The 23320-nt window shown below is 35.7% G+C and overlaps 2 pseudogenes; one reads left to right on the top strand and one right to left on the bottom strand.

Annotated features, from left to right (window-relative positions):
• Positions 1 to 761: 761 nt before the first annotated feature.
• LOC124922541 lies at positions 762 to 1866 on the top strand (annotated as a pseudogene).
• Positions 1867 to 2162: 296 nt separating this feature from the next.
• LOC124930471 lies at positions 2163 to 3166 on the bottom strand (annotated as a pseudogene).
• Between the last annotated feature and the right edge of the window lie 20154 nt (positions 3167 to 23320).

Below are 23320 nucleotides of genomic sequence, written 5' to 3'. Positions count from 1 at the left end.
CCTGATCGGTTTTTTATAATTGGTTTGACATGATGTATCCTATTCACCTGACTCAACTCAAACCCAAACTTAATTTAATCTGATATAATTAATATAACATCTCTTTATTACCTATCAAAATGTCATTAATATAAAAAAATAATAAAGTTAAATCACAAATTTACTTAATTTTAAATTAGTAGAAAATGACAAACACGATACGTACCTTATAAAAGAAAATTGTAAACGAGTTGACGTGTCTATTCTAGGTCATTTTGACTTATTTAATAATAAAGTTTAAAATGTCTTAATTTCGATCCGAACACAAAATACATTACCCAACACGGTTCGATTGTATCTTCATGTCGGTTGAAATTGTTAGCACCCTAGGTAATATATAGGGAAATTTGATGAAATGGCCCTCATAAGAGGTCTAATTCCAAAAAAGGCCCACGGTTGATAAAGTTGGCAAAAGGGGCCTTTTTGCCCTGTGAAAAGTCTGTAATACCCTCACACGCCTATTTTTCCGCTCAATTACGAGAAATGTATTTCTCGCATTTGGCTCAATTATGAGAAATGTATTTCTCTCATTTGGTATTTCTCGTATTTGGTATTTCTCGCATTTGGTATATCTGAGTATATATTGAGATTCAGACATTTGTAAAATATATGAAAACGGCTAGGGTTTCGAATCGATCTACAATAAACTACGAAAGAACAATCTCCAATGGAGGACGCTATCGTGATGCATTCATCTCTGGATATCATATTAACACACATACATGACGACGACTCAAGACAAGAACGCCTTATCATCGGAGGCTCCACTTGCCCCGTCACCGCCGAACGCAATGTTCGCTCCGACCTCGACACCACACTTCCAAAGCCTTGTATGTATTCTCTAGCTAGATCTTGTTCTTTCAAATTATCAGATCTTTGAGATTGGGTCTTTTTTCATCAAATATGCAGACTTGGCTAGAGGGTCGACTGCTCCTGATATGGACCATCCACAAGGAACAATAGGGCACCCTCAATATGGCATGAGTGTCCTCCAGCAACATGATTCCTTATTTGATCAAGACGACAATGGAATAGTCATCTTTCGGCGCCAGGGCTTGCGTTGTCTAAAAATGATAGCAGGCTCAATTACGAGAAATGTATTTCTCGCATTTGGTAAATATTCTCCGGCCATGAACCCTAAATTTAGGGTTCTCATATAAATACTCTAAAATTTAGATTTTCAAATGAAATTGTCAATTTTGAAATATGGGTTCTTTATATTTTGATGACATTGTTTGAGATGCAGATTTACGTCAACTGGGTTTCAATATTATTGTATCTCTTGTAATGTCTATGTTTATAAACGGAGCAATGAGTTATCCTTCTCTTCCTGTGAGTATTTTCTGCTTTTAAATCAACCAATCTTGTGAAATTGTATCCATTTCTAACATATTTTGTGATGGATGAAGGGATGAATACCTTCTCCATTCCTTCCTATATACATATCCAACATCCATAAAGCCAAACATGAAAGTGATTCTGGAACTTATGATACAGAAGGAAGGTACATGCCGGTGAACTTTGAGAACATGTTTAGCAAGTATGCACTCACTATACCTGATAGACTCACTTTTGGTATGTATGAACTATGAACTAAAAAGAAGATATTTTTGTTTTCCTTTGGTATTATTTTAATATTGAAATCGCTAAACAGGTTTGCGGCTAAGGTGGAGTGCATAATGTTGTATGTTCTAGCTCGGGATAGTGAAGGAATGTTGTCTAAAGAGGCAATAAGGTGTTTTGATGGGAGTTTGTTTGATTACATTGCAAAGATGCAGATGAGTGAAGGGAAGATGTACTAAGAAGAAGATGAAGAACTTCTTAGTCTTGTTTGGTGATAATAATAATGATAATAAAGTGTACTACCAGACAAGAAGAAAACAAAGTTTTTTCTGCATTGTGTTTCAATATATTATATGTTGCAGCAATATATCTTGTTACCACCATTATCTCAAATCTTAAAGAGGAATGATCCAACTTGTAATGAGCAAAGCATATGCATAAAACCAAAACTAAATCAATAAAAATCACAAGAATTGAAAAGGTATATGATTTTAATCTCAGTTGTGAATCAAAAAACAAAATTGACAAGTTTTTAAAAGCAAAAGAGTCCCCAGGCTTTATCAGAGAATAACATTGGCAGCACTTGCAATTCTGGGTCATAAATCAGCACATTCCTTCCCAATTGGACCAGTAATGGTAGAACCTGGTTTTTTTATCATTAAACAAATAATTGTGAGTGAATGAATGAGGCCTAAAGATGATATAGTAATTTAACACATTTTGAGACATTTTTTACCTTTCATTTCTCCCTTAGGATTCACTATCACACCTGCATTATCTGCATAGTAACAACATATTTATCAACCAAGATATTTACATATTACAATCAACAAATTTCATATATAAAAAGATCGAGAAGTATGTAAGACTTAGAACGCAAATAAGTGAGTATAATGTTTCTAAATACATCATTCATCATACCATAAACTCTATTCATTATCCCTAATACACTTTCTTTAATATCTTAGTGGGTATATACAATACCCAAACACCCTTGAAAACCAATACTAAAGAAAAACTATTTCTAAATCCTCATCATAACAAATAAGGGATTATATTAATCAGATCGTGAAAAGAGTGGGTTCTTGTCTAACTGTTCTAGTAAAGAATAACAAAAAAATTGGTTAAACAAGTAACAAGTTATAACACAAAACAAAATCAAAATCTACTAAATCACCTTCAAAATACATGAACACTCCATCCTTTCGGCGCCAGGGCTTGCGTTGTCTAAAAATGACATTAGGCATGACCTTCTTTCTCAAATCAGATTTCCCTTTCTTCACCGTCGCCATAACCATATCTCCCACACAAGCAGACGACAATCAATTCAAATGACCCTTGATCCCCTTCACTGATATGATGTAGAGATTCTTCGCGCCGGTATTGTCAGCACAGTTGACCGTAGCCACCACAGGAAGACCCAGTGACATGCAGAACTTGTTTCCCGCCGATCCTCCGCGACCTGAAACGTGTTGTTTTTCAACATTGAATTACTATAAAGTATCAAACATGTAGTTAACAGAGAATTGTATAGAAGATAAAAAAACTAACCTCGCTTCGACATTTTGGAAGCTTCAGAATACAAGGACAATGTGAAATAATGGTTTTAGAGTATTTATATGAGAATCCTAAATTTAGGATTCGTGGCCGGATAATATTTATTAAATGCGATAAATACATTTCTCGCAATTGAGCCAAACGTGAGAAATACCAAATGCGAGAAATACATTTCTCGTAATTGAGTCAAATGCGAGAAATACATTTCTCGTAATTGAGCGGTAAAACAGGCGCGCGAGGGTATTACAGACTTTTCACAGGGCAAAAAGGCCCTTTTTATCAACTTTATCAACCGTGGGCCTTTTTTGGAATTAAACCTCTTATGAGGGCCATTTCATCAAATTTCCCAATATATATGAAAAGAATGACATATGTAGCGTTCACTCACAATTGATTTTTAAATTCTGATAAGATCGGCGGCACCAATAGAGACGGGGTCTGGCTATTGATGACGAATTCGGATAAACGGTTTGATAAAATCCTGTTAGGGATTAATATCTCTTTCTATTCTTCGTAAATCCTTCGAACTCTTGAAACATATTCAAGTGCGGAAATGTTCGTCGGATTTGAAGCTTTGAACCAATGAAAGATGAATGATAGAAAGTAAAGAACACAAGAATTTGTTTATGGATTTCGGAGCAAACTCTCCTACGTCACCCCTTCTTCCAACTACCGGAAGGATTCACTATACTTCTTTGAATCAAATACAGATCACTAATCTAGCTAACTCTCTGTTGAACAAAACAACATTTGTTCAACTTACAACACTGAAGTTTTCTCACATAAAATACAGTATGTAATACAATGTATTCACAATTAGATGATAAGTGAGATGTTTGATTTCAGAAACTTTCTTGAAAGAAAAAAATGAATGAATCATCTCTCTCTGTTTCTTGTATTTTTCAGCCTACAATTTGTCCGTTGTCTTAGGCAGCAATTTATTCTTGAAAAGTTTCAACGGTAAAATCCTTCTTTTGAACACATGTCATCTTTCCGTTGGATGTACTATCCATGAGGTACTGGATAGTACAATAGAAAAAGATTCTTGAAATCGTGGTAGTACAATGCAGTACAAGCAATTTAAATTATGGCATACGTGGCGGTTATTCATTTGTTGAGCTCTACTGTCAACTGCCTGGAAGACTCTACTGCCAGTTGTCTAGAAGAGAATCTGCCTTCAAATGCATATTTGGTCATCTTAGTCGTTCATCTGATTAGACGCCCCATCTAACAGTCTATTAGACGCCTCATCTTGGCCGTTCATCTGATTAGACGCCCCCATCTGATCAATCTATTAGATGTCCCATCTTGGCCATTCATCTGATTAGACGCAATCTGCATTAGACGCCCCATCTAACATTAGACGTTTTCCATATAATGGGTCTATTAGACGTTTTTCATATAATCGGTCTAACTACGCGTTAGACTCCCACGTCTAACTCCACTAGTTAGACTGCACGTCTAACTCCGTGCGTTGACTTTCAACTGTGCCTGGAAATTAACAAAACTCTAATTATTAATTCTACACTTGGTTAGATTCAAACCCAGGTCACCTGTATGGCAGACGAGCATTCTTACCACTACACCACTTAAGATGCTGATATTTAAATATATATTTATATATTTGATATGATTAACAATTATTGAACTTAGTTTTATCCAAAAACTATTTCATCAATCATCAAATCAATTTTTTTTAAATCAATTAAAAATTTCAACCCAATAATCTCTCCCTTTTTTATTATTTAAACTATATTATCAAAACCAGTTTAAACATTAAAAATTTCAACCCTACAATCTCTCCCTTTTTTAAAACTAAATTATCAAAACTAATTGAGTTCATGATTTAAACATAATCTAAGCATTATCATAATCTAACAATCCTAAAAATATTTTCTAAGGTAAGAAAACTTAGACTCGAGAAGTGGTTTTAAAAAGATGTCAGCCACTTCAGGCTGCTGATTGTCATATGCTATGTTCGAGCAACCGGCTGTCCATATGCCGTCTTTCTCTTCCAAGCTGCTTTCCTGTTTTACCTGCATTCAAAGACAATAACGAATCTGGTACCCATTTTTCTTTGGGTCCATGGCTTATTAGTCCTTTGGGAATCCATACTTTGATTATTTTTATGGATTTCCCATGTTGCGTTGTAATCGGTGCGTATGATTTAGGCTTAACAGACGTCTTCATGCTAGCAGCTGAACTGTTAATCTTAGAGGATGGTTTTTGTCTAAAACTCATTGACTTCCTGTCAAGTTTTAATATGCCAGACTTGCTGGCTGCTTCCATCTTAAGTTTCAACCAGCTAATAGTTGGCGGAACATAAGTAATCTCATCCTTTAAGGTTAACTCATCACAGCTTGGATCAGTTCCATTCTCAGTTAAGCTCCCTTTGACAAAGTTTATAGACTTAAACTTGTCAGATCCTGGGTTTAACTTTTCACAAGACTTGTCTGAGTCATTGCCATCAAATCCTAAACCAGATTTGCATCCGGTAGGCCTCAACATACTTATCTGCTGTCTGACTGCATCTCCAGACTTCGTTCAGGAACTAACCACATATGTCAAACGTTGGTTTTCAAAAAACAGAGTTTGAACATTTTCCTTGAGCTTTTCATTCTCAGATGAGAGCTCATCCATTTTGTTTTTAAAAACTTCAGAATCATTGTTTCGAGATGAAGAAGAGCTGTCAGATTTGTTTTTCAAATTTAGTTCATCAAAAGAGTTTGACAGTTTCTTGTACTCAATGATCATGTAATTGAGTGCAGTAATGAACTCATCTCTTCAGAATTTTTTAGTGGAGAAATCAAATACCTTAGAGTCAACTTCTTCTTTTGCCATGAAGCAAGTGACCTCTTCATCATCACTGACGTTGGATAATGAATCATCTGAGTCGTTGTCGGCCCACTTGGCTTTGTTTTCAGCCGCCATGAGAGTCTTCAGCTCTTTCTTGTTCTTTTTCTCATTTTTCTTTTTCTCATCACGCTTCGGCTTGCTGTTTCCTTCCTTGAAGTGTCTCTTCTTCATGAATTTGCAGATTTTCTTCATGAAAAGAGCCATGGAATTGCTTCTAATCTGCATAGCAGCAGCCTTCACAACAGTGGCAGTAGATGGCTCCTCAACACACTGGTGAAAAAGGGGTCAAAACCGAGAGTTAAAACTCTCGGTTTTGACCCTATAACTTTCGGTGAAGACACCTTACCGAAGGTTTTAGTAACCCTCGCCATCCCTCGGTATTGACACTGTCGGGACTTTGAAAAGGAGAAAAACCGAAAGTTATATGAAAACTTTCGGTTTTTTCTCTTTTGGAAAAACCGAGGGTTTTACAAAGACCTCTCGGTTTTCCTCATTTGTGGAAAAACTTTCGGTTTTTCTCTGTGGAAAAACCGAGGGTTTTGCAAAGAACTTTCGGTTTTACCCGAAGAGGAAAACCGAGAGTTATTTACAAAACTTTCGGTTTTCCTCTTCGGTTAAAACCGAAAGTTTTGTAAATAACTCTCGGTTTTCCTCTTCTTGTAAAACCGAGAGTTTTCCACTAACTCTCGTTTTTCTCCTTTTCAAGAAAACCGAAAGTTATATTAAAACTCTCGGTTTTTACCCGAAGAGGAAAACCGAAAGTATTGTAAATAACTCTCGGTTTTCCTCTTTAGGATAAAAACCGAGGGTTTTTAATATAACTCTCGGTTTTCTCTTTGGCTTAAAACCGAGAGGTTTCTAATATCTCTCGTTTTTTCCAAAAAGAGAAAAACCGAGAGATTTCACTAATACTTTCGGTTTTTTCCCCTAAATTTTTAAAAATGTGCGGATTATTTTGCTCGCAACCAAACCTAACCAAAACCTGTTCAGCCAAACCAATATATTAATGATAAAAGAAATGCAGCATACATTAAACGATCACATTAATTGATCGTGAACATTACAAAATTCGAAACCAAACTAATATTCCGAACAATCTGTTATAAATTCAACCTATAATGAAAACATGTTTTGAATCGAAACAACCTTAGCTTGTGGGGGGAGGTGGTGGTTGTTGCCTCATATATAATTCGATTCTCTCCATTCTCGCGTTCATCTCTGACTTCTCCCTCTCCATTTTCTCGGTAATCTCTGACTTCTCCCTCTCCATTTTTTCGGTAATCTCTAACTTCTCCCTCTCCATTCTTTCCACAATTTCTTGCTTTTCCGATTGCAATTCTTCCATTTTCTGCCTTCTTTCTTCATCTCTCTTCTCCAGTTCCTCCAGCTTGAGCTTCATTATTTGATTCTCTTCTAACAATCTCTCATTGTTTCGCTGTGAACTGTTTCCACTACGACGATCCTCACGAAAGTGTGTGGGCCGGACGCCTGATCCCATTCCGAACACTACCCCGTGTTTTTGTTGTCCGAACACCCTCTCCGTCAATTCAAAATCCGATATTCCCGGTTCGTTACTAACAACCTCTTCCATCTCAGCCTGCACAATTCAAATAAAATATCATTTCTATAATAAAAAACTAGACTTATTCAATTCACTTACAATTTTCTCTTGCACGTGTTCGTCCGGGACGGGTGTTGGGTTTTCTTGTGTCGGTTTTGGTGTACGGGTCCTCTTGAATACTTCAATTACAGACGGTGGCCGTCCCATTTCAATCGCCTGTTGAAATAAATGATTTATATAATTAATAACAATCTACATATTAAGTTATTACAAATAATGTACTTACCAACTCGTCTTCAATTTGTGCAAACGGTCTACTTCCCGTTCGATGCGGGAATTTTAGATTCTTCCGATTCTTCATATTTGTAGTACTGTGTCTCTGTATTTGAAATAACAAATTAAGTTAGATTAATTAATATCAACTTTTATTTGAATTATGAAACCGTACCTTAAACGTTTCTGTGAAGAAATGGTTGCGACACACAAACTCCCAATCATCTCGATCGTAGTCCGGTGGAGGATTAGCCAGTACCGCCGCCTCGTCTCCTTTGTGGACGCAGATATAATTCTTGTTCAAATCCGACCGCCATCTATCCCATATCTGATTGGCGTGTCCCAACCCGGTCTTTCGAAAATACTCAATGTCGCCATTAGTCGCTTCGAACGGATCCTGAAAAAAATAACATCCAAATGTTACAAATAATTATTTAATGACGTAATGTATATTAATCAAGTTATAAGTATTACCTTGATAGCAGTCCACAGTGAATCCAATTGGTCTGCACTTAAAGCCTTCCACTTGAGAAGACGGTGTGAGACGGCTGCGGGGTCCCGGATAATTGACCCCACATGTCTAGACCACCTTGTCCTTCCCACGTCTGTACCGCCTGGCCTCCCATCCTTCTCTCTAAACGTTAGAGGGATCCTCGTCCCCGCTAGCCTCTTAGACAGCGCAATATTCTTGTTCTTCCCCCGTCTTTTACGGGCAGAAGATTCTTCAAAATTATCAAAATCTTAATTAAATATGTCAATCAATTGAAACACTAACTAATTTGTAAACGAAATACCTGTCAATGATGGGTCGGGAGTGGTCCCGTGCTCCTCCTCGTCATCCTGCTCCTCGATAGGCTCCTCAAGACCCTCGTCTTCAGCCTCATCGGTAGGCAGGTTATCAGCGAATGTGCTCTCTATATACTCTGCGAAGTCATCAATATCGTCTTCAGTCTCGTATGTTCGGGGAGGCGCAGTAGCTATCGGGACCACAGGAATCGGTGGTTGGTCTCTCGAAGACGATCCTCGTTGCTTTAACAACTCGGATTGGGCAAGTAGGTTTTGGTAACTCTTATCCAATTTCTTGGGTGTCTTCCTCATACTCTTCCAAGTTGTTTTAGGACCTTCTGACATTCTTAATTCACATCATTAATAAAATTGAGTGAATAATTGAAATAAAGTAGTAATAAAAATGAATATAAAGTTAAAAACATTATTAAATCTACCTAATTAATTAATCTGAACTATATGTTTGTAAACCGCGGTTTTATTTTTGTCACAATCTTCCAACCGGGTCGGGCTGACATATCAGGGGCGTAGAATACTTGTTTTGCTTGACTCGCCAATATATACGGGTCTTGACTTTGGGTTTTCAAAATTCGGTTTACATTTACACTTACGAAGCCATATTTGTCCACTTTCACTCCTAGTTCCCCCGAGTGTGTATCAAACCACTTACATTTGAATAAAACAACTCGTTTGTGAGAATAATATTGTAATTCGATTATATCCGTCAAAACTCCGTAGTATGACATAGTTTCAGATCCGTTGTACCCCTCAACAACCACCCCACTATTTTGAGTTGTCAAACCTTCGTCGTGTTTTTTTGTACAGAATTTGAATCCGTTTACTTTACACCAAACATACATAGACGAGTACATACTTGGACCTTCTCCTAAGATCTTGAGGTCTCTTGATATGTCGTTCATTTCTGTTAAATGGGCGACCTATATATGTATCCGAAATGAAGTTGTTAATATGAATAAAAAGAGTTAGGATATATGGTTTGTAATTTACTCACTCGATGTTTGAAATATGCGGCAAACGTTTCTCCACTTGACTCGTTGTTATAATCTCTGCAAATAGATCGAATGCTAATTAGTAACACTCTTTAATGCTAATTAGTAACAGCAACTTTGAAACTTACATGTAAAAAGGTTCTGCTTCGGGACAATTTTTCAAAATGTAAGAATGGGCTGTCACTCGATCTATATAATCCAAGTTGTATACTTTTCCGTTGGATAGGTCTTCCAATGATGCAAATATTGAAATCCCCGAGATTTCAGGTTGTGCATTTTCTTGATCTTGTTCCTCCATATACCTGGCACATAAGCTAATACTTTCGTTAACAAGATAGCTCTCGCTTATAGAGGCTTCGGGGTGGTTATTATTCCGCAAATATCTTTTCATTGTACCCATGTAATGTTCAAAGGGATACATCCATCGATACTGAACAGGTCCTCCAAGCAAAGCCTCAAATGACAAGTGAACCGGGAGATGCATCATGATGTCGAAGATTGACGGCGGAAAAATCATTTCAAATTTGCAAAGTGTCAATGTAATATCCATGTACAATTGTTCCAGGTCCTCTTGAATCAACTCTTTGAAGCACAACAACCGAAAGAAACGAGACAAATTTACTAACGCATCATACACATACTCTGGAAGCAATCCACGAGTTGCTAAAGGAATTAGATATTCCAACAAAATGTGACAATCGTGACTCTTTAATCCCGAAAGTTTTTTCTCTTCCAAATTTACACAACCCCCGATATTTGAGCAAAACCCATCAGGCAACTTGAGATCTTTCAAGAAGTTACAAAGACGTATTTTATTTTCGGATGTCAAAGTGAAAGGCGCTTCTGGATAATGAACAACTCCTTCATCATTTATAGGATGTAACCATGATTTTATGCCTAAGAGTTCTAAGTCTTTACGAGCTTTAGGACCATCCTTAGTCTTCTCTTTCACATTCATTATTGTTCCCAACACGCTATCACAGATATTTTTCTCAATATGCATCACATCCAAATTATGTCTCAATAATAGCGATTTCCAATAAGGTAGACGGAAGAAAATGCTAAGTTTGTTCCAATTGTCTCCCCGCGTTTCATGATATATCTTGGTTCTCTTGCTCATATCCGCACTAAGAATAATGTCTTCTAGGTCTCGTGCTTGCTCATAACTTTCTTGCCCCGTTAACAATCTAGGGGGATTCCTATAATCAGTTCGACCATCAAACGACTCTTTATCCCTTCTGTATTTGTGCTTCGGTGGAAGGAAACGTCTGTGACCCAAGTAACATTGTTTGGAACCATGAACCAATCGAAGGGATACCGTGTCGTTGTTACAACAAGGACAAGCAAATTTACCTTTCGTACTCCAGCCTGATAAATTCGCGTATGCGGGAAAGTCGTTAATGGTCCACAACAACGCCGCTCGCATGTTAAAGTATTGCGAGGTGTGTGCATCAAACGTTTTCACACCTGTTTGCCACAGTTCATGCAACTCTTCGATCAATGGCTGAAGAAATATGTCAATTGCATCTCCCGGACTCTTTGGACCCGGAATTAACATAGATAAGATGAAATTGCTAGAATCCATACAAGTCGTGGGTGACACATTATAAGGAACGAGAATAACCGGCCAAACACTGTATGATTTTTTCCCATTTGCAAATGGCTGAAACCCATCGCTTGATAAACCCAGTCTTACGTTTCGAGATTCTGAAGCAAAATCTGTATAATTTTCATCAAACGTCTTCCATGTTAAGGAATCAGCGGGATGTCTCAACGTATCACTATCAACTTTTCCTTCTTTATGCCATCTCATCATTGGAGCCGTTTTTGAGGACATGTATAGTCTTTGCAGTCTTGGTATTAAAGGGAAATATCTCAACACCTTTTTTGGAATGAATTTCCCGTTTTGCTTCTCCCGAACTCTCCCACTTGTTTGGTCGACTTTCCATCTTGAAAGACCGCAAACTCTGCAAGAATCTTCATTTATGTCGTCCTTCCAAAATAGCATACAGTTGTTCTTACATGCGTCTATCTTGTCATATTTTAGCCCGATATCAGTAATGAATTTTTTACTTTCGTAGTACGAGTTTGGCAATTCAGCGTCAATCGGTAATATGTAGTCTTTAAGCAGACGCAGCAACATATCGAACGAAGAATTCGTCCATTGACATACATTTTTTATGTGAAGTAGTTTCAGTAGTGCCGATGATTTCGTTATTCGAGCACCGTCATACAATGGTCGTTTGGAATCATCAAGCAATTTATAAAATCTATGCGCATCTTCGACTGGTTCATCGTTATCCGGGCCGTCATTAACGTTTGGGAACATATCGTTTATAAATTCATGCATATATCGTTCTTCGTTGACCTGTTCATTAACTGTATTATTCATCTCCGGTCTCGGATCGTTGAATTCCGGCACAGCATCCTCCGACTGATCATCGTCGTCATCATCATCGTAGTCATCGGCATCTTCATCGACATCTTCATTAACCACTTGAGTAGTGCGTCTCTTTTCTCCATGAAAATACCAATACTCATAATGAATATTTATTCCATAAACGATGAGGTGAGTCTTCACTTCGTCTATTTCCATAAACGGCGTGTTCAAGCATTTCACGCAGGGACATTTCACGGTTTGTCGGGATGTATTCCTAACAGCATACTCGAGGAATTTGTCAACACCTTCCTCGTAATCTGGATGATCTCGACGTAAGGTCATCCAGCTTTTATCGGGTACTTCCATATTTCTAATAAAATGGAATACAACCCGCATTATTATTAACTTAAATTTGTCTAAATTAATTAGGCTTACATAATGCTAACATAATTTATATCTAATCTATCATTATCCAACCAATAATCAATTTCATCTAACATTATCGAAGCCCAATTCAACCTAAACAAACAATATTTCATTCATATACATTTCAGCAATATCTAACATTATCCAAGCCAAATTTCACCTAAAGAAACATTAATATGTCATTCATATACATTTCAAACATAATCTAACATTATCCAAGCCAAATTCCACCTAAACAAACAATTTTTCAGAATAAACATTTCAAATCTAATCTAACCTAATTTAACCAATCTAGCACGGCATTCTTCAATCTTGCCTAATTCAAATAACCAATTCATACCTAAAATTCAATATAGTGCAAACAATGCAATTCTAACTTAAAATCTAATTTATTCATACATAAACCAAATCTAACATAATAAAATCTAATTCAAACAATTCAATTCATACCTAAAATCCAATATAATCCTAACAACATGAAAATCCTTAAAAAGTGACCTTTTTCAGCAGTTGTGGCGGCGACGGTGGAGGAGGCAGCTGAAGGTGGAATAACCTCGGCGATCTTCAAGAGACGTACGGTCCTAATCCAAAATCAGACAAAATCAAACCATAATGTCAAACTTAAATTTGACATAAATCCACCAAAGTTCAAACTAAATCATAGACCAAACAAAATATAATCTAACAAACCTATATAAAAACCAAATCTAACCAAAATATTGAACATATAACCTAAATCTAACATTAATCAAACAATTTCAAACCAAATCTAATAACCAAAATCCCAATCTAATCCAAACAATTCAATTCTAACATAATCTCAATAAATATCAATGAAACCAAATATCCAAACCTAAAAACAAACTCAATATAAACCAATTTTGTACATTAATCAAACCTAATAACCAAACCTAAATCAAAATCAATAAACATCAATCAAACCTAATAACCAAACCTAAATCAAAATCAATAAACATCAATCAAAGCAATTAACCAAACCTAAATCAAATCCAATGTAAACCAATTTTTCACATTAATCAAACCAAAATCAAACCTCAAAATAACCAAAATCAAGCCAATCTAAACTAATAAATAACAATCTAAACAAAATCTAACATAATTCAACCTAAATCTAACAATTACAAACCAAATATAACATATATAACATGAATCTAACATATACATAACCAAATGCTCTCACAGACATTTTGTCAAACACTTGGCAGGCTTCAAATATAACTAACCCTAAATCTAACAAATCCTAAAAACTAACCCTACATCTAACAAATACTAAAAACTAACACTAAATTAAGAAACTTACCTTCAATCAGGTGGACGGCGGAGGCACGGCTGAGAGCGGCGGAGGTGCGGCAGCAGTTCTTCAACCGGAGGGAGTCAGATCTTCAACCGGAGGGAGTCTTCGAGGCTTCAACAGGGGCGGGGTCTTGGCGGCGTAGTCTTCTACGGGCGGCGTCGTCTTCTTCTACCGGACGGAGTCTTGGCGGCGCTGGAGAAGAGGATTGGCTGGAGAGGGCGCGCGACTGGAGAGGAAGAAAGCGGAGAAGAAACGGGGAAAAGAGAAAGAGAGGGTTTTTTTTAATTAAATACTTGGTTACCGAGAGTTATAGCAAAACTCTCGGAATTTGAATATAATAAAAACCGAGAGTTATATGAAAACTCTCGGTTTTTATTATATTCAAAAACCGAGAGTTTTGCTATAACTCTCGGTTTTTATTATATTCAAAAACCGAGAGTTTTGCTATAACTCTCGGTTTTTGATGTTCAAATTCCGAGAGTTTTAATATAACTCTCGGTTTGTAATGTTTAAGTACATTTTTACAATTAAATTTAAATACACAAAAACGAGAGGCTTTGGTAAATCTTTCGTTTTTTATGCATATTTCCGAAAGTTATATATTTAACTTTCGGTTTTACAACATGAGAACTTGTTAAATTATTTGGATTCTCACTTTCTAATAACGTTGAACAACATTAATTTAACACATTTGATATCCTTAAAACATTTCTCAATCCATATGATCAAACATTACACAAATACATAGGATTAAACATAAAACATTCATATACACTTCTATATATAATCAAACACATTCATAAACATTTTAACATTAAAGACAATTTAAATTTTTAAAATAAAAACACACACTTGATTATATTACTTAGGAGTCTAGATTGGAAGGTAGAAAACCAAAGAATTTAACAATTTGTCAAGTGCTAATTCCGAAAGTTATATAATTAACTTTCGGAAATATACATCAAAACCGAAGGGTTTATTTAAAACCCTCGTTCTTGAAAAATGTAAAATCCGAAAGTTTATAGAAAACTTTCGGTTTTGATGGTTATTTCCGAAAGTTAATTATATAACTTTCGGAATTAGCACTTGACAAATTGTTAAATTCTTTGGTTTTTCACATTCTAATGACCTATAACAATATTAATTTACCACATTTGATTTCTTTAAAAAATAGCACAATCCATATGATCAAACATTACCTACATTCATAAGATAATCAAACATGCATGAACATTCATATAGACTTCTCTATAATAATCAAACACAATCATAAATATTTGAACATGAAACACAATATTAATTTTTAAAATAGAACACAAAAATGATTATATTAGTTAGAAGTTAAGATTAGTGGGTTAAAAACAAAATAATTGAACAAACTAGGTAGTGTTAAAACCGAAAGTTATAAAATTAACTTTCGTTTTTGATGTGTATTTGCGAAGGTTTTAAATATATCTCTCGGTCTTCACCTTGATCAGAAGTTTTTTGGGAATTGTTAAAACCGAAGGTTTATTTGAAAACCTTCGGTTTTTACCCTTCCCCATACTTAGAAAAAAATCTGAAATTTTTAATGTAAGGTCAAAACCGAAGGTTTATTTGAAAACCTTCGGTTTTTACCCTTCCCCATACTTAGAAAAAAATCTGAAATTTTTAATGTAAGGTCAAAACCGAAGGTTTATTTGAAAACCTTCGGTTTTTACCCTTCCCCATACTTAGAAAAAAATCTGAAATTTTTAATGTAAGGTCAAAACCGAAGGTTTATTTGAAAACCTTCGGTTTTTACCCTTCCCCATACTTAGAAAAAAATCTGAAATTTTTAATGTAAGGTCAAAACCGAAGGTTTATTTGAAAACCTTCGGTTTTTACCCTTCCCCATACTTAGAAAAAAATCTGAAATTTTTAATGTAAGGTCAAAACCGAAGGTTTATTTGAAAACCTTCGGTTTTTACCCTTCCCCATACTTAGAAAAAAATCTGAAATTTTTAATGTAAGGTCAAAACCGAAGGTTTATTTGAAAACCTTCGGTTTTTACCCTTCCCCATACTTAGAAAAAAATCTGAAATTTTTAATGTAAGGTCAAAACCGAAGGTTTATTTGAAAACCTTCGGTTTTTACCTCAATATTTTAAAAAAAATTGGTCAAAACCGAAGGTTTTCAAATAAACCCCTCGGTTTTGGCGATGCGGTTTTTTTTTTAAAAAAAGGTGAAAAGTCAACAAAACATAATTATTTAATAAAACATATTAAACCAAACAAAACAAACATAATAACAATAATTCATAAATATTAAAACATAACTGTCATAAATCCATAATAAATCTACAAATTAATTATTAGATGGGGTGGAAGGAGGGGGTGGTTGATTCAGTCGACTCCTCAACAAGACAAGTTCCTGTTCGAGATTCTCTAATCTCTGAGACATTTCGGCCCGGTCCGCTTTGATTTCACTCAGCAAACGACCTCTTTCGGCATCCCTTAGTCGGATTTGTTCCATTTCCAGCGTCATCTTTCTGACCTCTTCCTCACGTGCCGCAATTTCTGATTGTGTTATCAGATTCTGGTAACACGGATGCAGTTTCTCCGGTGTACGCCGAAGTCTCTTCCATGTCGAATCATCACCCATATCCTAAATGCATTTCAGATATATGTATATATATATATTCATCAAACAAAATAACGTAAACTAACATAAATCTAGATCTATAATATATATATATACAAACTTAAGAAAAATCTAAATCTTACAATAAACAAAACAAAAAAAACAAATCAAACAAATTACCTGAAGAGAGGAGAAGAACCCGTGGCTTGGCTTGGAAGAGGCAGGCGGCGGCGGAGGCGGAAGAGAGAGAAAGGAGAGAAGCGGAATGAAAAAGAGAAGGGTTAGGGTTTGTATTTATAGAGGTCGAGGCCGAAGGTTTTCATAAAACTTTCGGTTTTGTTATTAGTCAAAACCGAGGGTTTATTATAAAACCTTCGGAAAAACCATTTTCAAAAATTTGATTTTTTTTTAATGAGCAAAACCGAAGGTTCTTTGTACAACTTTCGGAAATGAAATTTTCAAAAAAGGCAAAATCGAAGGGTCTTTGAATAACCTTCGCAATTAAAAAACCAAGGGATTTCAAAACCGAAGGTTTTTCCTAAAACCTTCGCAAATAACCCACACCCAACACTTAGAATTTTTTTGGGTTTTTTGGGAAGGTAAAAACCGAAAGTTCTTTGTAGAACTTTCGGTAATAATTAATAAACCCGAAGGTTTTACACCCCACTCGGAATCTATTTTTAATCCCGAAGGATTTGTTCCTCTCGGGAGTATTTAGGAGAGGTTTACAAAACCTTCGGGAAAAACCGTCGGTAAAGCTCCTTTTTTTACTAGTGACAGTCACCAATGCCTTTGTTATGATGGTGGATGTGGGGTGCTTCTCTTCATTTCTATAGTTCAACTCGAACTCATAGGACTTTAGATCGGCCAGCAAGTCAAAGAGCTCCATCTTATTGAGGTCTTTAGACTCCCTCATTGCCATCGTCTTAATATCCCACTCTCTGGGCAAAGCACGCATGACTTTGATCGCAACCTCTCTGTTGCTGTAAGTCTTGCCCAGAGTGGATAGAGAAGTGATAACCTTACTGAATCTCTCATCGAACTCAGTCATCTTCTCTCCAGGATGCATCTTGAAGTTATCGAACTGTTGAGTGGAAACCATGAGTCTGTTTTCTTTTGTTTGCTCGTTGCCCTCACACATTTTAGTCAGCTTCTCCCAAATATCTTTGGCAGTGGGACATGTAATGATCTTGTATACCATGTTGTCATCCAATGTCTTGTAGAGGATGTCTTTTGCTATGTTGTCGAAGTTGTTATTTCTTTTATCTTCACTGGTCCACTCAGATCTAGCCTTCTCAATCTTTATCGGACCGTCGGTGATGACAAACCACATGTCATCATCTATGGCAGCTAGATGAGCGTGGACTCTCGCCTTCCACACGACATAGTTTTCCTCTGAGAACATGGGAACATTGTTAATGACAACCATAGACAGGATTCAGATTCTTTAGAAGCTTGAGAATAGAAAACGAGGCTCTAATACCAATTGTTAGGATCGGCGGCACCAATAGAGATGGGGTCTGGCTATTGATGACAACTTCGGATAAACGGTTTGATAAAATTCTGTTAGGGATTAATATCTCTTTCTATTCTTCGCAAATCCTTCGAACTCTTGAAACAAATTCAAGTGCGGAAATGTTCATCGGATTTGAAGCTTTGAACCAATGAAAGATGAATGGTAGAGAGTAAAGAACACAAGAATTTGTTTATGAATGTTCGGAGCAAACTCTCCTACGTCACCCCTTCTTCCAACCACCGGAAGGATTCACTATACTTCTTTGAATCAAATACAGTTCACTAATCTAGCTAACTCTCTGTTGAACAAAACAACCTTTGTTTAACTTACAACACTGAAGTTTTCTCACAGAAAAGACAGTATGTAATACAATGTATTCACAGCTAGATGATAAGTGAGATGTTTGATTTCAGAAACTTTCTTGAAAGAAAAAAGGAATGAATCAGCTCTCTCTGTTTCTTGTATTTTTCAGCCTGCAATTTGTTCGTTGTCTTAGGCAGCAATTTATTCTTGAAAAGCTTCAACGGTAAAATCCTTCTTTTGGACACATGTCATCTTTCCATTTGATGTACTATCCATGAGGTACTAGATAGTACAACAAAAAAAGATTCTTGAAATCGTGTTAGTACAATGCAGTACAGGCAATTTGAATTATGGCATACGTGGTGGTTATTCATTTGTTGAGCTCTGCTTTCAGCTGCCTGGAAGACTCTGCTGCCATCCGTCTGGGAGTCTAACTCCGTGCGTTGACTTTCAGCTGTGCCTGCAAATTAACAAAACTCTAATTATTAATCATGCGCCTGGTGAGATTCGAACCCAAGTCACCTGTATGACAGACGAGCATGCTTACCACTACACCACTTAAGATGTTAATATCTAAATATATATTTATATATTTGATATGACTAACAATTATTGAACTTAGTTTTATCCAAAAACTATTTCATCCATCATCAAATTAAAATTTTTTAAATTAATTAAAAATTTCAACCCAACAATCTCTCCCTTTTTTTTGATTATTTAAACTAAATTATCAAAACCAATTTAAACATTAAAAATTTCAACCCAACAAATTCAATTCTCTTTTTAATTTTAACACTAATTTTCTATTTTTTTTTTACTTAGACAAGATAATGAAAGAAAGCTTATTATAAACATTGGTAATGCACAAGACCCACCCAAGGCAATCTAATTTTATTTTAAACCCACTAAAATACTATTAGATACAAACAACTTTAAATTAAGAATTGAAATTAAAATTAAAATTAAAATTAAAATTTTAATGAAATTCAATATAATATAATTTTATAGTTCTCAATTCTATTCTTTTTATAATTCAAAATATTATATATATATTTAAGAATTAACATTTTGAACAAATATTTATTTTTGAATTTAGAAAGTTAAAATGTCGAAAAAATATATATTTTTTTTAAATATATAAAGTTAACATGTTTGAACCGAATTATTTTTTAATAAAAATCGAAACTTACAAAAATAATTGTAATTGAATTACAATTTTATAGTTTTTCCAAACATAATAATTGAATTGTAATTTAATTTCAATTCTCAATAAATTGAAATTAGAATTTTAATGTCAATTCTAATTTCACTCATCCAAATATACTTTAAAGTAATGATAAATAGCTGAAATTTTGGTCATAAATGGTGTTGAAAATGATGTGACAACACATTATTGAATTTGGAAAATAGAATTTATATCTCCTATTAAATCTAAGTATGTGATAACACACCATTCCCAAAATTATTTATAACACCAAATTCACGCTCTTTATCTTTACTCATACTATTTTTTTAGTTCGAAGGGAGTATTTTATTTATATATTTATAAACTTAAAAAACAAACTATTATTTATTTATTTATATTTATGTCATTATATATGCCATTGTGAGATTCTTATTTAATTTTTTTACTAGGGCTGTCCAAGTGAGGGTGGACACTAGTCCTATTTGTAACAATTTTCAAGAAATGCCTTATCAATTACGGTTTTCTAAACAGATATGGAATATTTCCAGACACTTGATTTTTATGTGCCGTCAAATATGGAACTTATTGGCGTTTATATAGCGACGAATGATTAGAACTTAACCTTATTTCACTTTTAGCAACATACTCTTACCGTCTACTATTATATTGCTACTATTTTATTGGACAACTTTGGTGGAATTGGAAGATTTAATCTCTATACCATCAAATAAAGATTGTTTAAAAAAACGTTCAAAATTTACAAAGATATATCTCAACTACAAGAATGGAAACTCTTGTGACGGTCCAAGATTTGATTTTTATTAAATGTTGCGACAATATGCATGAAAACAGATTTTGTGTAAAGGATTTCTTCTACTCCTCTTTTGCTCGTTATGTCAATTGTACATCTCCTATTTACATGCATGTTCCCCATCTATGCAAACTTTTTAACAGGCTATTTTCCAGCCACTCGTCCTTGTTATTTTGACTCTTTCTTTTATTTGTTTCATTTTTTTTTGAAAAAACGACTTAGCGTCATTTCATTAAAAAATCCCAAAAATGGGAAAAAAAAACCCACGAGTTTAAGAGATCATTCTAGACAGGCCTAGAATAATTTTGAAGTCGTAAGATTCTGAATAAAAGCTAAAAAACTAAAAACATAAATGAATTATCTGATTGCAATGCTTTCAATTCTAGTGAGTTTAAAAAACGGTAAATTCCAGTTCCTACAGATATTCCAATTCTGCTCCGTTCTTGAAATTCTTGTCCACGTTCCCGCGAGGGCGCTGCAATCCGATACAATATCTTTCCATTACTCTTCAACGCTCCTGCGAGTTCTTCCAAATACCCTTGCATTCCGTTCTTGCCAAATGTTATACACCATTACTCCAAAGCCGCACTTGAACACGCTTGTTGCAAATCTATTTCCCTTGACTTTGAGTAGTGCTGCATCTTTGATTTCATTCCATTCGCTTGGGAAACTGTTCAGCTCCAGGCTTGTATAGAAATGTCCCAAAGCTCTGAAGCAATACAGCAGCTCCTGAATAAGTGATCTATGGTTTCTTCATTTCCTCTACATAGAAAACAGCTCGCGTCCTGGATGCTCATATACTTGCTGATATGATCACGAGTGTCGAGTCTTTCCTAGAAGGTGAGCCGTATGATGAACTGGTGTCTAGGGATAATCTTCGTTGACCATACAAGAGGATCCCATGCTACTTTCTGCGCTTTTTCCCGGGTTACCTCCCATATTTTTTTCGATACCAGCTTTTCATTGTCCTCAACTTTCCATTCATGAATATCCGGTCTGTCATGTAGTTGTATGTTACTTATATGATCAAGTATCCTCTGTCCTTCTGGATTTCTTCTCATGAGTGAGTCCCAATTCCCGTCTTTAATGTCTCTGATATTCGTTTCTGTGCAGTCCCTTCTGATGCGGATATATTGAAACTCCTCATTGTGGATGATTGGCTGGTTTTCGAACCAGGGGTCATGCCAGAATAGAGTACATTTCCCGTCCCCTAGCCGGATGTCATAAAGATCTGCAATATCTATTCTTAGTTTAAGAATCTTTTTTAGAGACCAGCTCATACCTTCATGAATTTTGCAGGTCCAGATGTTGGTTTCGTATTTCATAAACCTCGTATGCACCCATTTGATCAATAGTGACTCCTGATTGCGGTCCAAAGCCCAGAGATGCTTGAAGGTGAGAGCCTTGTTCCACTCGATACAGTTCTTCAAGTCGATGCCTCCCTCGTCCTTCGGTTTACAGAGAATGGTCAATTTTACTTTTTTTTCCTCCTCTTTCGCTACTGCCCTAGATAAAGTTCCTCATCAGCGTATCGAGCTCCTTCATTACCTTCTTCGGAATGACCATCTGCTGCGCCTAGTAGCCAACTATGTCCAAAACCACGGTTTTGATAAGTTCGATCCTCCCTGCATAAGAAAGTTTTTTCGCTGGCTAGCCAGACATCGTATTTTTTACCTTTTCAATCAGCGACTTGCAGTGTGAGATCTTGATCTTCTTCGCGGTTAACGGAATTCCTAAGTACCTTACGGGAAAACTGCCTTCCTTAATGCCCATGATGTTGAAGATGTCCTACTTTGTTTCGTCCTTCACGCCTCCATAAAATGCCACACTTTTGCTTTCATTAATAGTTAAACCTGTAACCTCAGAAAAAAACGTTAGTGCAACTCTAATAGTTTTAATGGAATCAATGTCTGTGTGCGCTAGAATGAACAAATCGTTAGCAAATAATAAATGGGTTACCTCCTCTACCTCACAGAATGGGTGAAAGATGTATGGACGATTCTTTCAGAACATCGAGAAGATGCTCTCAAAGATCGCCACGATAGCTACGAAAAGGTAAGATGCCTTACCCCATTTTCACCCTTGAAATAGCCTTTGTGGACTCCATTGACGCTAACAACAAAGCATAATGATGAAACGCACTGCATAATCCAATCAATAAAAATCATAGGAAAAACAGATACAACCAGAAAGTCCTGAATGACTTCCCATCTAATAGAGTCGAAAGCTTTCTTGATATCTATTTTGAAAGCCACTCTCGGGGATATTTTCTTATTCCCGTAGCCTTTTTAAAGGCTCTACATGAGAAAAATATTATGAGAGATTGTCCTACCAGGGATGAATGTAGATTGGTTAAGATTTATAATTTTTCCTATGACATTTTTAAATCGTTTAGAAATGATTTTTTAAATTATTTTATAAATCACATTGTAGAAGAAAATTGGTCTGAAATCTTGTACTTTCTCGGGTATCACAGTTTTGGGGATCAAGGTTAGGACCGTTGTATTCCATTGCTTTAACATCTTCATGTTCTTGAAAAACTCCAAAACCCCATCAGTAACGTCTTTACCCACAACCGACCAATTGTCTTTGAAGAACTGTGCATTAAACCCATCAGGACCCGGGATTTTATTCCCATCAATACTAAACAGAGCTTCTTTAACCTCAACCCTCGTGACCATCCTTATCAACTCGCGACTATCTTCTGCAGAAATTTTCTTATCAATAATTTGATACAAGGTATTCATGTGACTTTGATGCTGCTTTCTTGTACCCATAAGCTGTTTATAGAAATCGATAGCCAAATCTTGTACACTTTTTTGACCCTGAACATATTAACCATCATCATTCTTCATCCTTTATACATTGTTTCTCATGTTTCTAGCCTTGCATTTTCTGTAGAAGAAAGTTATGTTTTTGTCACCCAACGAGAGTCAGCTCTATCTTGATTTCTGTCTAATAAAAGTCTCTTCAAGAAGACTCAGCTTCCTGAAATTTTCAAATGCATCCCTTTATGTTTCATTGAGTTGTTCATCATTATCATCCCTTAATAACCTTTTCTGAACTTTTTCCAGTTCTTCTCTAGCAGCCAGAACTCTATTGGAGATATTGCTGAACTTCTTCTTGTCAAAGTTTTA

The sequence above is a fragment of the Impatiens glandulifera genome, chromosome 1, assembly GCF_907164915.1.
Source record: "Impatiens glandulifera chromosome 1, dImpGla2.1, whole genome shotgun sequence".
Classification (NCBI taxonomy): Eukaryota; Viridiplantae; Streptophyta; class Magnoliopsida; order Ericales; family Balsaminaceae; genus Impatiens; species Impatiens glandulifera.
Note: the sequence above shows the minus strand (reverse complement) of the source record. Positions and strands in the feature narration are given on the sequence as shown.